Genomic DNA, 13779 nt, shown 5'->3' with positions numbered 1-13779 from the left:
GATTGTGTGACACCTCATTGTCCAAAAGCCTTATTGACTTTAATCTTGGGACGATGGAGTTTTAATTAGAGGAGAAGTGACCTGATGTATGTGTTTGTAAAAATGATCTTTTATAAAGTTAAATGGCGTGGCTATGGATTAGAGAGGGGGACAGGGCCCCCAGCAGAAACAAGCCATTTTTCCTAAGTGGTTATTGAGTTTGGTTTGGTCTGATTTTCTCTGATCTTGAAGCAGAATGCATTTCTAAAGGTCAGCTCCCAAGGTCAAGAGTAATCTGAGGAGTCTGTCGGTTCCCCGTGGTTGTTTGTGAGGAAGTTGCTGAGAGGCACAGACCAAACCTCTTATTATGGAGGAGAGGGTGTGTATTGTTTTTCATTTCCACTGAAAAACAGAGGGCAGAAGAAGCAGTCCGTTTTTTTTTTTTTTTTAATCTCTCCCTGCAAAGGATGTACCACCCATTGTCCCTCCTCCTAAGGCACGTGGAACCCCTTGCCCGGTATCTTTATCCTTTTAATTGTTTAACATATTAATCCTTGCCTGATTTTCTAAACTAATTTCCCAAACCTTCTGGCTTAGGAAGCCCCCTTTCCCATCGTAGGAACCTGCTGACTGGCTTTGTTTCTCTCTCCTGCCCTGACTCCTAGAGCAATGGAGGTGGTGCCACACACCCTGTTCCCAGGTTGCACATTGCCCATCTGTGGCCTCTGGTCCTCCTCTTTCTCCTTTGGTGTCCATACTTCTCATTCTCACCTGATTTCATCTAAACACCACACTGCAGTGAAGGAGGAGGTGCCTGGGCTAGGGCTGCCCGTTGATGTAGCTTTTGACCCAGCCCGCTGTTGCCCTGGCTTCCCAGCTTACCACGACGTTACCAGCAGAAAGTGTGGAGGATTCAGAGCAGAGAGCCAACTTCCCCTGACTTCACCTTCAATTCTGACTGTCACGACACAGCAGTAAAGGCCATCATGGCAGAGTGGCTTGTGCTGAGGGGAATCACCATGTGTTGACTCTGTACTGGGCCCTCTCCAGGGCCATTCCATAAGATGCCTGCAGTCTTCCTACAAAGAATTATTGTCTCCATTTTGAGTATTTATTTGAAAAGCAAAGAAGCAGAGGAAGAGAGACAGAGTTACCCCATCCACTGGTTCATTCCCCAAATAGCCAAGAGCAGTCATGGCTGGGCCGGGCTGAAACCAGGAGCTAAGAACTCAATGCGGGTCTTCCACATGGGTTGTAGGTTCCAACTGCCTGATCTGTGACAACCACCTTCCAAGATGCACATTGACACAAAGCTGGAATCAGGAGCCGACTGAAACTTAAGCCCAGGTACTCTGATAGGGGATGTGGATGTCCCAGGTGGGCAGCTTAGCTGCTATGCCAAAGCCCAGTCACTGTCTGACCTTTTTTTTAAAGAAGGCTATGCAGGGCTGAGCAATTCATCTGCCTAAAGTGTGGAGATGGAATTCTATTCCAAGTAGCCGGGCTCTGAAGCCTCAAGGAGCTTACCCATGACCATCCTGTCATAACCTTGACCCTCACATCTCCCCTACCATGAGTTAAGTCTCAAGGTAGCCTGACAATGATTGACTTTCAGGGTCATCATTACAAAAAATTTTCCACCATGGACCCAACTCTCCACACTACAATTCTTTCTTGTTATTAACTCTGGAAACCTTGGAGGAGATTCTGAATGACAACAATTCAAGGTCCCTAGTTTTTCCAGGATTATTTTTCAATTAATGGACTTTAAATGCCACATATGAAAGTGTTAATGTTTGGGGTTATAATGTGGTCACTACTTAGTTGTCCTTTGCAATTATTTTGCATTAAGTATGGATTTATTTTACCATCACAAAGGAGGAATACAAGAGGAAAAGTAGAGAATCAAAGCAGAAATGAGGAAGAAAAGAAATTGTTTAGGCTGTCTCTGGCTATCCAAGCTATGAAGCTCTCCATGCAGAGGATCTGCTGTATCAAATAGACCATCCCTTAACTTGAATTGTTGCTTTTTTTTTTTTTAAGATTCATTTTATTTTACTTGAGAGACAGAGAGAGAGAGAGAGAGAGAGAGAGATCTTCCTTCCGCTGGTTCACTCCCCAAATGACTGCAGTAGCTGGGGCTGGGCCAGGCTAAGCCAGGAGCCAAGAATTCCATCCAGGTCTCCCACATGGATGGCAGGGGCCCAAGTACTTGGGTCATCTTCCACTGCTTTCCCAGGTGCATTAACAGGGAGCTAGATGGAAAACGGAGCAGCTGAGACCTAAACCAGTACTCTGATAAACGATGCTGGTGTCCTGGGTGACGCCTTAACCTGCTGTTCCACAACACTGGGCACAGATTTGAATTCTTCCCTGGCTGAAGGCCAACCCTTCCTGCCTGCTGTGTGTGGTCAGCATGCTGGAACTGAGATGGAGCCCGGTAGGGACCGGTGGACTGAATCAAGGGGTTCCAGATACACGGAGAGTGCCATTATTCGGCTAGTCTGGATACACACCACTAAGTAGCTTACAATTCCCTTCCAAGGTGTGAGATCATCTCTAGTGGGACCCAGATTTTAGAAACTTGAAAACTGATGTTATGATTCAATGCAGTTCCTGAGGAAACGCATGGAATTTTTTGGCCATGTATTCGCAGCTTTTTGATTCATTTGGCATATCTCCATGCTAAATTTAAAGGCAAATGTCAAACATAATTATTATATGTGTAGGAATTTACCTCCCAGGGATTCTGTTCCTCATCTGGAAAATGAAGGCGTAGACCAAATGCTCCCCAAGGGACTTTCTAACACTTGGCTTCTCAGGTTTATGTATTCAGGGCATCATATTTCACTTTTTGTTTACTATAAGCTGAAAAGAGTGGGAGGGGGTAACATATAGCCCCCAATTTCTCAACCATGTTACAGTTGACCTACCAATTGCTGTCTAAAGGCTTATGCTTCCTTGGACTAAATGAAAAGGATAGGTCAGCATTCTGAGATGCCCAGATGGCAGCCTTCTAGGTAAACCCCACGTCTAGGCATTTGCAACAACTGCCCATGTTGCAGAAAAGAAGATAATTCCATGCTTTTTGAGTGTGTATATGAGAAGGAATGAAAATAAGGTACCGAACTAAAACCAACTGTAGTATTCAAGCAGTTCTAACATTTGTGTTTTCATCCAGAGAACATATGCATGTGTTTTGTGTGTGTGTGTGTGTGTGTGTGTGTTTGTTTCGGTGTTGCTAAAGGGAGTCATTTTTAAATTACATTCACTTGGGCCTCTTTTGTTTTAAAAGTCATGCCACATTGCAAATAAGCTCTCAAATGCTCATGCACGTGTGAGGTGATACAGTGACAAAGCCATGCAGTGGTTAAGAATTAGATCCCTGCTCTGCCACTTACCTCACTATGTAAACTTATGCGAGTCACTTAACCTCTCTGACTCCTCACCTACAAAACGAAGATATTAATATTTCTTTCCTTCCTTTCTCTCTCTCCCTCCATCCCTTCCTTCCTTCTGTCCTTTGACAAATACTTTTCATGCAACATGCAACTCAAGGCTGTAAAATAAAAACAGAAGTGAACAAAGAAAGATAAATGTCATTTCCTTAGGTACCTATCAATCTGATTGAATGAAACATAACTGATGAATACTATGAGTGTGAAGTGACAAATGCGGTTTTCAAGGCAGGATAAGAGACGTGAGGGATGGAGGGATGGAGGGAAGCTATCGAGAAGGAGTGGTCAATGAAGGCTCCTCTGATGAGGTCAGTTGGAGCAGAGATGGGAACTAGATTCAGGGAAGAGGAGTCTAGGTAGGGGGAAGAGCAGGTGCAAACACGTTAAGGTGGGCGTATGCTTGGAAAGAATATTGGAGGGCGAGTGGAAAGTCCAAGGCGGTGGGAATGTTTCACCTATGCAAAGCTGACAGATTTTGCTCTAAATGATCTGGAAGCCACAGGAGGATTTGAGCAGAAGGGTAGTAACATGATCCGTATGTGGAGCAGGATCTGCTCTCCAGGTTGTTTTCACATGTGGTTTGGCTGTGTGTTTCAGGACTGACTTTGCAGGAGTGTGGTGAGATTGGCATGAGTCTGTGAGGCACAGTGTGTGCGGTGTTTAGGCCAGTGTTTGGCAACAGATTGCACGCCGGGGTAGTCTTACTGTCATGCTACCAGTGAAGCTGATGAGAGAGCACCTGGGGCTCAAGGAGACCAGAAGAAGAAACCAGTGTTTCTTGAGTATTTACTCTGGACCAGGCCTGCACACATTTTTTAACTGTGTCTTCTTTTCTTTTTTTAAATTATACTCTTTTATTTTTTTTAATTTTCATTTTTGACAGGCAGAGAGGACAGTGAGAGAGAGAGAGACAGAGAGAAAGGTCTTCCTTTGCTGTTGGTTCACTCTCCAATGGCCGTCGCGGCCGGCACGCTGCGGCTGGTGCACCGCGCTGATCCGAAGGCAGGAGCCAGGTGCTTCTCCTGGTCTCCCATGGGGTGCAGGGCCCAAGCACTTGGGCCATCCTCCACTGCACTCCCTGGCCACAGCAGAGAGCTGGCCTGGAAGAGGGGCAACCGGGACAGAATCCGGCGCCCCGACCGGGACTAGAATCTGGAGTACCGGCACCACAGGAGGAGGATTAGCCTAGTGAGCCGCGGCGCCGGCCTAAATCATACTCTTTTCTAAAAAATATTTATTTATTTTATTTGAAAGGCAGAGTTATGGAAGAAGAGAAAGATAGAGAGGTCTTCCATCCACTGGTTCACTCCCCAAATGGCTGCAACAGTCGGGGCTGGGCCAGACCAAAGCCAGGAGCCAAGAGTTTCATTCAGGTCTCCCACATGGATGCAGGGGCTTAGGCACTTGGGCCATCTTCCACTGCTTCCCCAGGTGCATTAACAGGGAGCTGGATTGGAAGTGGAGTAGCTGAGACTTGAACCAGTGCCCATTTGGGATGCCAGCATCACAGGTGGTGGCTTAACCTGTTATGCCACAATGCTGGCTCCTGTGACTTATTTTCTTAAACAATTAATTTACTTGCTGCCTTCCAGGGTACACATCAGCAGGAAGCTGGCATTGGAGGTTGTGCTGGGACTTGAACCAAGGCATTCTGATACAGGATGTGGGCATCCCACGCGGTGGTTCAGCTGCTGTGCTAAACACTTGCCCCAGGCCTGTATACATGAATATAGAACAAGGTAGTATGCTGAGCGTGAGCTAATGGGTCTGACACCTGTACCAGTCATGGTATGATGCCCAAAGCACCACAGCTTTGGGCTGAGGTCATTACTGAAGTGCACATCTTAACCTGGGTTGGTAACATCAGGGCCTATTCACCTTGATGTGATTTCATGGGTCAGATGAACCAGTCTCCCAATCACACTGCAGTCTGATCACCTTGGGGTCAAAGTCTGGCTGAATGATGAACCAGCTTTGTATCTTTGGACAAGGTACTGAAAGTCTCTGTGCCTCAATGTCCCACCACTACCTTAGTGATGACTGTCCATTAGGGTTTATGTGAGGTAAAGCAAGGCAATACGGGAAAATTCCTTATTAGACATAAGTATGCATTTGCACAGTTAATTACCAGAGAGCTTTGAAGAGTGGCACACAGGACCTATGAGTTTCCAGGAGAAAACAAAGGGCAGAAAAATGTTACAGAGAATGTCAAGTGCCAAGCAGAAACCATAAGCACCTTGGGGAAAGTCTCTCTAATCTAAGGCAAAGGGACAGAGATAGAAATGGTGCGGAAGGGTTGGATGTTGTGGTGCAGCTGGGTAAGCTACTGCTTGGGACCCTGCTACGCATGAGGAAGACCCAGATGGAGCTCTAGGATCCTGGCTTTGACCTGGCTATTGCAGACATTCGAGAAGTGAACCAGTGGGTGGAAGAGCTCTCTCTCTCTCTCTCTCTCTCTCTCTCTCGCTCTGCCTTTCAATTAGATGAATATAATCAAGCACTAAAACAAATGAAAGAGGGGAAATGGTGTTGAAAGAGTTACAAGGATGGGCCGGCACTGTGGCATAGAGTAAGCCTCTGCCTTCAGCACCAGTATCCCATATGGGCACTGCTTCAAGTCCTGGCTGCTCCATTTCTGATCCAGCTCCCTGCTAATGGCCTGGGAAGGCAGCAGAAGATGGCTCAAGTCCTTGGGCCCCTGCACCCATGTGGGAGACACAGAAGAGGCTCCTGACTCCTGGCTTCGGATTGGCGTAGCTCCAGCCGTTCCAGCCATCTGGGGAGTGAACCAGCAGATGGAAGACCTCTCTCTCTGCCTCTCCTTCTCTTTGTGTAACTGCCTCTCAAATAAATAAACAAATCTTAAAAAAAAAAAAAAAAAGAGTTGCAAGGACAAGTAATACTGCCGGCTTCTCACTGTTGCCGGAGATCCTTTCTCTCAAAATAGCATCTCCATGCTCAAGCACCTGAGTGTGGTACAGGCCTTTGATTCTCTGAAGAAACCCAATCTCCATCTCCGGTGCCTTGTGCACCTTGCTTTAAGCCACGCTGATGAGTTCAGGAAAGAAAGGTTAAAAATAGAAGCACTGGTGCTCATCGGGCCCTTGGAGCTCCTGAGTTCAATCATCTCACTGAACAGGTGAGGAACTTCTTGCCCTGGAGAAGTTCAAAGACGCATTCCTGGTTGCACTAACAGTTACTGTCATGCGGGGACCAAACCCTGCCTGCCTTATTTCCTTACCCAGTGTCAATTCTGCCTTGCTTTTCTACCTCTCCCCAAAAGATAAAGGTACAGGTAGAGATTTGCTTGTCAAAGACTCACAATAGAGTTTATTATAAATGGTTAGTTACCCTGGAGTAGAGCTGTCCATTAGAAATATAATGTGGGCCACATATGTAATTTAAAATTTTCCAGTAGCTATACTTAGAAAGGTAAAAAGAAACAAGTGAAATTAATTTTAATAATATGTTGCAATCCAGTATACCCAAAATATCATTTCAACATAAAAGTTACTGAGATATTTTATAACCTTTTGCACAAGAAGTCTTCAAAATCTAGTGTATATTTTACACACACAAAACATGATAATTTGGACTAGCCACATTTCCAGTGTTCAGTAGGCACAGGTGGTTAGTGACTACCATTTTGGATACTATAGGGCATTAAGGTGATTTAATCTGGTTTAGAATGGTTTAATTATGCTTTCATAGCTTAATTTTTTTTTCAAGATTTATTTATTTGAAAGTAAGAGTTATACAGAGAGAAGGAGAGGTAGAGAGAGAGAGAGGTCTTCCATCTGCTGGTTCACTCCCCAGTTGGCTGCAATGGCTACAGCTGCACCCATCCAAAGCCAGGAACCAGGAGTTTCTTCCAGGTCTCCCACGTGGGTGCAGGGGCCCAAGGACTTGGGTCATTTTCCACTGCTTTCCCAGGCCACACCAAGAGCTGGATTGGGAGTGCAGCAGCCAGGTCTCAAACCAGTGCCCATATGGGGTGCTGGCACTTCAGGCGGTGGCCTAACCCGCTATGCCACAGTGCCAGCCCCATCATAGCTTAATTTTTAAAAATTACACTGAGCTCATTTTTGAAAACATCGGTATTACAAAAATGAGAAACAGGTATCTATGATTATGTTTCATTTATCATCTAGTCCCTTCCTCATTTAATCATTTAGCAAAATATTTATTGAGTATTTTCCATGCACCAGGCATCACAGACAAAGAACTGAATGTGACAGGTTACATCCTTACCCTCATGGAAGTTCTATTCTAGGGGGAGAAACAGACAATAAGCAAGTAGATGAATACGGAAGCAAGAGACTTTCAGTCAAGGATAAGAGCCGGGAGGTTCATAAAGAACCAAGCCAAATAATCAGAATGAATTGGAAAGAGGAATGCCTCCCATGTGAGTTTGGGTGGTCAAAACTGAGCCTTGATGACAAGAAAGAATCAGCCACAAAAATTATTCAAGAAGAGTACATTCAAGATTGGGGACAGCTGGTCAAAAGATGCTAAGAAAAAAAAATTTTAATTTTTGACTTAATTTTTTGCCAGTTCTCACAGTGTAGGCAGAAGATTCAATAATCCAGCAAGAAGTTTTGAAAGCTATGCTGCAGAGTGATGAACGGTGAGGAGCTAAAGGTGAAATGCACCATACAAGGAGTATAAAGGAATAGGCAAGGAAAACAGGTCAATCTGTGAAAGGGCAAAATCAGAAAATTTGTAAAGTGGGAAACACAACTTGGAGATACCAGTGAGGAAACTGCTAACCAATTAGGAAGCACTAGAAAATAATACCAACTCTCTGCAATTATGACAACAAAATTGAGCCAACTAAATCAGTAAAACCATTTGAGAAAGCAGTATGCTGGCACAGACTAAGCCCCTTTAAAATGCTTCCTTTTCATCTAAAATACTTCCTTTTCATTTCTAGATTGTTATGTACCAATTTATAGGTTTTTAAAAGATTTTATTGATTTATTTGAAAAATTAATTTTATACATAGTGTTCATTGAACTTATTGTAGTAACTGGAAACACTAAATATTTTCAAGTCAGTGGATATTTCTATTATCGGCACACACATTTTAAAATATTTTGTGGGTGAGTACTTGGCCTAGTGGTTAAGATGCTGCTTGGGTCGCTTGCATCTTGATATTAGAAGGCCTGGTTTGAGTTCTGGCTCTGCTGCCAATTCCAGCTTCCTGCTGCTGCACACCCTGGGAGGCATCCAGTGATGGCTTGAGTAGTTGGGATACTACCACCACATGGGAAACTCGAATTGAGCTCCCAGCTCCTGGCTTCAGTCTGGCCCACCCTTATATGTCGTGGGCATTTTGAAGGGAACCAGCAGATGGGCATTCATTCTGTTTCTCTGCTTTTCAAATAAATAAAAATAGATATAAAAAAGACATTTGTATCCACATGGAAAACACTGACATTAGACCTCTTTCTAGTGTCAAATGTAAAATTAATTCAGAGTGGACCATAGATCCAAATGTAAACACTGAAACTATAGACTTTTTAGCAGAAAATACAGGAGTAGATGCTTATGATCTTGGGTGGGCAAAGCTTTCTTAGATATTGCACCGAAAGTATCAGCAACAGAAAAAAAAATAGATTGGATTTTCTCAAAATTAAAAAAGTGATACTTCAAAGAACACCATCAAAACAGTGAAAAGACAACTTACAGAATGGGAGAAAATATTTACAAGCCACTTACTGGCAAGGGACTTATATATACAAAGTGTTTAAAAATAATTCCAGCTCATCAAATGAAAAGACAAATAATCTAATTCAAACATGAGCCAGGATCTGAATGGGCATTTCATCAAAGCAGATATGAGAAAGGCCAATAAGGACTACCAGTGTTGTGGCACAGCAGGCTAAACTGCTGCCTTGGACACTGGCATCCCATATCCATGTGCAGTTCTGCTTCGGTTCAGCCTCCTGCTGATGTGTCTGTCTGGGAAGGCAGCGGGAATTCCTGGAACCTGGCTTCAGCCTGGTCTGGACCTTGCTGTTGCGGCCATTTTGGGGAGTGAACCAGCAGATGAAAGAACGCTGTCTCCCCCTCTTTCTGTGTTGTTCTGCCTTTCAAATAAATAAATAAATAAATAAATCTTTTTTTTAAATGGCCAATAATATAAAATTGATTGAAAATTGATCTTTGCAAAAAATAAGAGTGGGAAACAGGGAGGATGAAGAAGGGTAGGAGTATGGGTGGGAGGGAGGTAGGGGGAAGAATCACCGTATTCCTAATTTGTATGTATTAAATCCATGAAGTTTGCATTCCTTATATAAAATTTTAAAAATGCAAAAAATAGCCAATAAGTACATAAAAACATGTTCAATATCACTAGCCATTTGGAAAACGCAACTCAAAGCCACAATGAAATGTCATTTCACACCCACTAGCATGGTTATACTTAAAAAGACAGCTGATAGTAAGTGCTAACAAGGATGTGGGGAAATTGGAACTCTCATATGCTGCTGGTAGAAATAGAAAACCCTGCAGCCACTTTGGAAAACAGTTTGGCAGATGCACAAAAGGTTAAACAGAGAGTCACCATATGACTTAGATAAATACCCAAGAGAAATGAAAACATATACTTGTACACAAATGTTCACAGCAGCATTAATCATAATAGTTTTTAAAAAGTGGAAAAAACTCAAGTGTTTATCAGTATACCAATGGACAAATAACAATGTCTATCCACATAATAGAATATTATTCATCTGGAAGAAGGAATGAAGTATTGATCCATATATGGATAAGCCTTGAAAAAGTTATCCTAAGTGAAAGAAACAAGACACAAAAGATCACACATCATGTAATTTCATTTATATGCAGTGTCCAATGTTGGCAAAATCCGTGAAACAGAAAGTAGATTAGTGTCTGCTGAGGGCTGGGGAAAGGGATGGGGAGTGACTGCTAACGGGTACAAGGTTTCTTTGTGGAATAATGAAAATGTTCAAAAACTGATCACAGAGATGGCTGCACAGCCTTGAGTACAAAGATACTTCAAAATGTTCCAGGAGGGCGGGCGTTTGGGGAATGAACCCGTGGATGGAAGATCTCTGTCCGTATGTCTCTCTGACTTGTAAATAATTTTGTGTGTGTTTGTGGTTCAGGGAAAATGAGATGAAGAAGATAGTTTTATTTTGGTGCAAAAATAAGTCAAAATCCATGCACACTTGCATCTCAATAAGAATATTAAAAATTCCATTTGTGGGGCCCGGCGCTGTGGCATAGCAGGTAAAGCTGCTGCCTGCAGTGCGGCATCACATATGGGTGCCAGTTCAGGTCCCGGCTGCTCCACTTTCGATGCAGCTCTCTGCTATGGCCTGGGAAAGCAGTAGAAGATGGCCCAAGTCCTTGGGCCCCTGCACCCACGTGGGAGACCCAGAAGAAGCTCCTGGCTCCTGGCCTTGGATCTGCTCATCTCTGGCCATTGTGGCCAATTGGGAAGTGAAGCAGCGGATGGAAGACCTCTCTCTCTTTCTGCCTCTCCTTCTCTTTCTGTTTAACTTTGACTTTCAAATAAATAAATAAGTCTTTAAAAAACTAAATTTGTGAGAGACAGCATTGTGGTGCAGCCAGGTAAGCCACTGTTTGCAACACCAGCATCCCCTGTTAGAGTCCTGATTCGAGTCCTGGTTGCCCCACTTTTGGTCCTGCTCCCTGCTAACACACCTGAGAAAGCAATGGAAGATGGTCCAAGTACTTTAGTCCTGCCATTCATGTGGAAGGCCAGGATGGAGGTCCAGGCTCCTGGCTTTGGCTTGGTGTGGACCTGGCCAATGCAACCATCTGGGGAGTGAACCAGCAGGTAGCACATCTCTCTCTCTTTCTGTCTTTCCCTCTCTCCATCACTCTGCCTTTCAAGTAAATAAACAAATCTTTTAAAAAGTTAATTTGTGTTAAGGACATACAAATGGAAGAAATGTTAATATTCATGAATGATTCAGAATTGTGTAGTACAAGCTATATATTTATTTAGAAAAGAGGTAAAAAGCTTTGGCATAAATTCTGGCAAAACATTCACTGAAATGTTAGTGAAGACTGCTTTTGTGTGGTAGACTATGGTTGATACATATATTTTTTTCCCTTTGATGAGCAAGTTTTCCTTTGATAGTGAGGGAAACATTTTTTTTTCTTAGTGAAAGAAATTTGGAAACCTTATTTCCAAAGTAATTCTTGGCTGTAATCCCTACTAAATATGGTCAAACAGGAGGCAGCCAAAGAGAATTTCAACTGCAGTTTTGCAGCAAACAGCGTGACGGAGACCAGAAATGACGTTTTGCACACTCCTTCCTACCTCCTGCTCCTCCACCCTTCAGACCCATAAAAGAAAATGATTCAGAAGGTCCTGAGCAAGTGCAATCTGGAAACGTGTTGCATTTACGTCTGGCAGCTGCAGGCCCCGGAGGCGAGGGACAGACAGCTGCCACAGGGGTCCTAACAGTGAGAGTGGAATGACGGAGGCCTGTAGCTTCCAGGGTGGCCTGAATCCTGACCCATGCCTGATTCCAGGAGGAGTGCTACTTTCTTTCCATGACCACACACTACGTGCAGGCAGCTTTCCATGTCCATGGAATCCATTTGTGAGGATTCAACCCAACAGGGACCAAAACTATAATTCGGTCTACAATGATTGTATCTATACTGAATGAGTGCACATTTTTTCCCTTGTCATTTCCTAAACAAGGCAGTATAACGAATGTTGGCACGGTGTTCACATTCTAGTAAGTGTTGTAAGTAATTTAGAGGTGATTCCAAGTGTACCAGAGGATGTATGAATACCATAGCCCTTTATACAAGGGACTTGAACATCTGGATTGGAACCAATCCCCCACAGATTCGGAGGAAGACTGAACTTCTCTCTTCAGGGAAAACTAACTTTTCTGTCCTGCCTGCCCAGTGGAGGAGAAGTGCTGGCTTGTGCACCTGCTGTCTCTCTCCGGGCCAGCAGTTGTCCATCTGTCTTAGAGGAACAGCTTTGACAAAGTCCTTGGCTCTGTTTGGATATCTCCTTTCCCTTGCTCTCTCAGACAAACTTGATTTGAACTGGTTGGATTCATCAGACACTTTTCCTTTGAGGAGCATGTGTTCCTTTGAGAGAGAGAGAGAGAGAGAGAGAGAGAGAGAGTGGGTGGCCTGGAGACAGCACTCTCCAGCACAGATGACAGGAGGGGGACACAGAGAGGCCTGGGGGCCAGTGCACAGAGGGGTGGCGCCAGGGCCTGGGCGGCTGGGCTTGGAGCAGAGAAAATGTCAAGAGATTCTCAAGGTTGTTTCAGTGAGCTGTTCACACAGAAGTCAGAGGAAAAAGGGAGCCAATGTGAGGGGGTGCAAGGAAGCAAACTGCCTTAGCATCAGAGAGAAACCGTAGCAGCTAGTGCTTTTGGACACAGCTGTCTCCATAACTAAGGTGGTGAGTCCCACCCATGGAGGTCTGCACACTAAGCTTATTTTGAGTGTGATCAACCAAAGAGTGTGAAACACTTTCCAACAGTTGGGTGGTCCTTATCATGCAGCAGCTACAGTCCTAAGAGCTTTATATAGACTCATTCCGGGGGGTAGGCACAACAACCTTCGAAAGTAACTGCTTTATTATCTCCAATTTACAAGTGAGGAAAACTAAGTCCTGGAGAGGTTCAGTAACTTGCCCAAGGCCACAGGGTGACTCAAATCCAGGTAGTCTGGCCCCAAAATCCATGCTCTTAACAGATCTTAAAAGCCCCAAAGATATGACCGTAGGCCCCTGCACATCAAATCCTAGGGTTTTACCCTCTGACCCAGAGATGTGCCGTCTTTTCCAGGAGTCCGGATGGAATGCACCCCTATGCCTTCAACCAGGCAGCTAAGACACAGGCCCCTGCCGTGCACTGTGGCTTCCCTCTCAGTGATGTTTCTACTGCCAGCACTATTGAAAAAGCCTTGCTGGTGCCTCTGCCAATGACACTCATTGTGAGGACTCCCACGTCTGTGCACAGGGGCCTCCTTGCCATGTGCGCCTAGCTGAGGCCTCTGGGTGCCTGTGTGTTGCTGGGGTCTGAGTGGAGCCATGTTTTGTCATCTGAGTCCAGAGATACTCTTGGGCAGAGTCTGCCATCTCTCAACATTAGGCTTTTTTTTCTTAAGCTACTGGTCCTCATCTCCCTGGTGACAGAGTTGCAAAGACAATCTCCCAGCTGGAGTTGGGTCATGTGACATATTATCCCCCTGTGCTGCCTGGACAGTCAAAATAACTTAAAAAGCGAAAACAAGGGTTCAGTGTTGTGGCACAGTGGGCTAAGCTGCCACCTGCGATGATGGAGCCCCATATTGGAACGCCAGT

The sequence above is a fragment of the Oryctolagus cuniculus genome, chromosome 7 (genome assembly GCF_051225735.1).
Source record: "Oryctolagus cuniculus isolate XC-2025 breed Fujian yellow rabbit chromosome 7, ASM5122573v1, whole genome shotgun sequence".
Taxonomy (NCBI): domain Eukaryota; kingdom Metazoa; phylum Chordata; class Mammalia; order Lagomorpha; family Leporidae; genus Oryctolagus; species Oryctolagus cuniculus.
The sequence above is the reverse complement of the archived record's forward strand: the minus strand, read 5'-3'. Positions refer to the sequence as shown.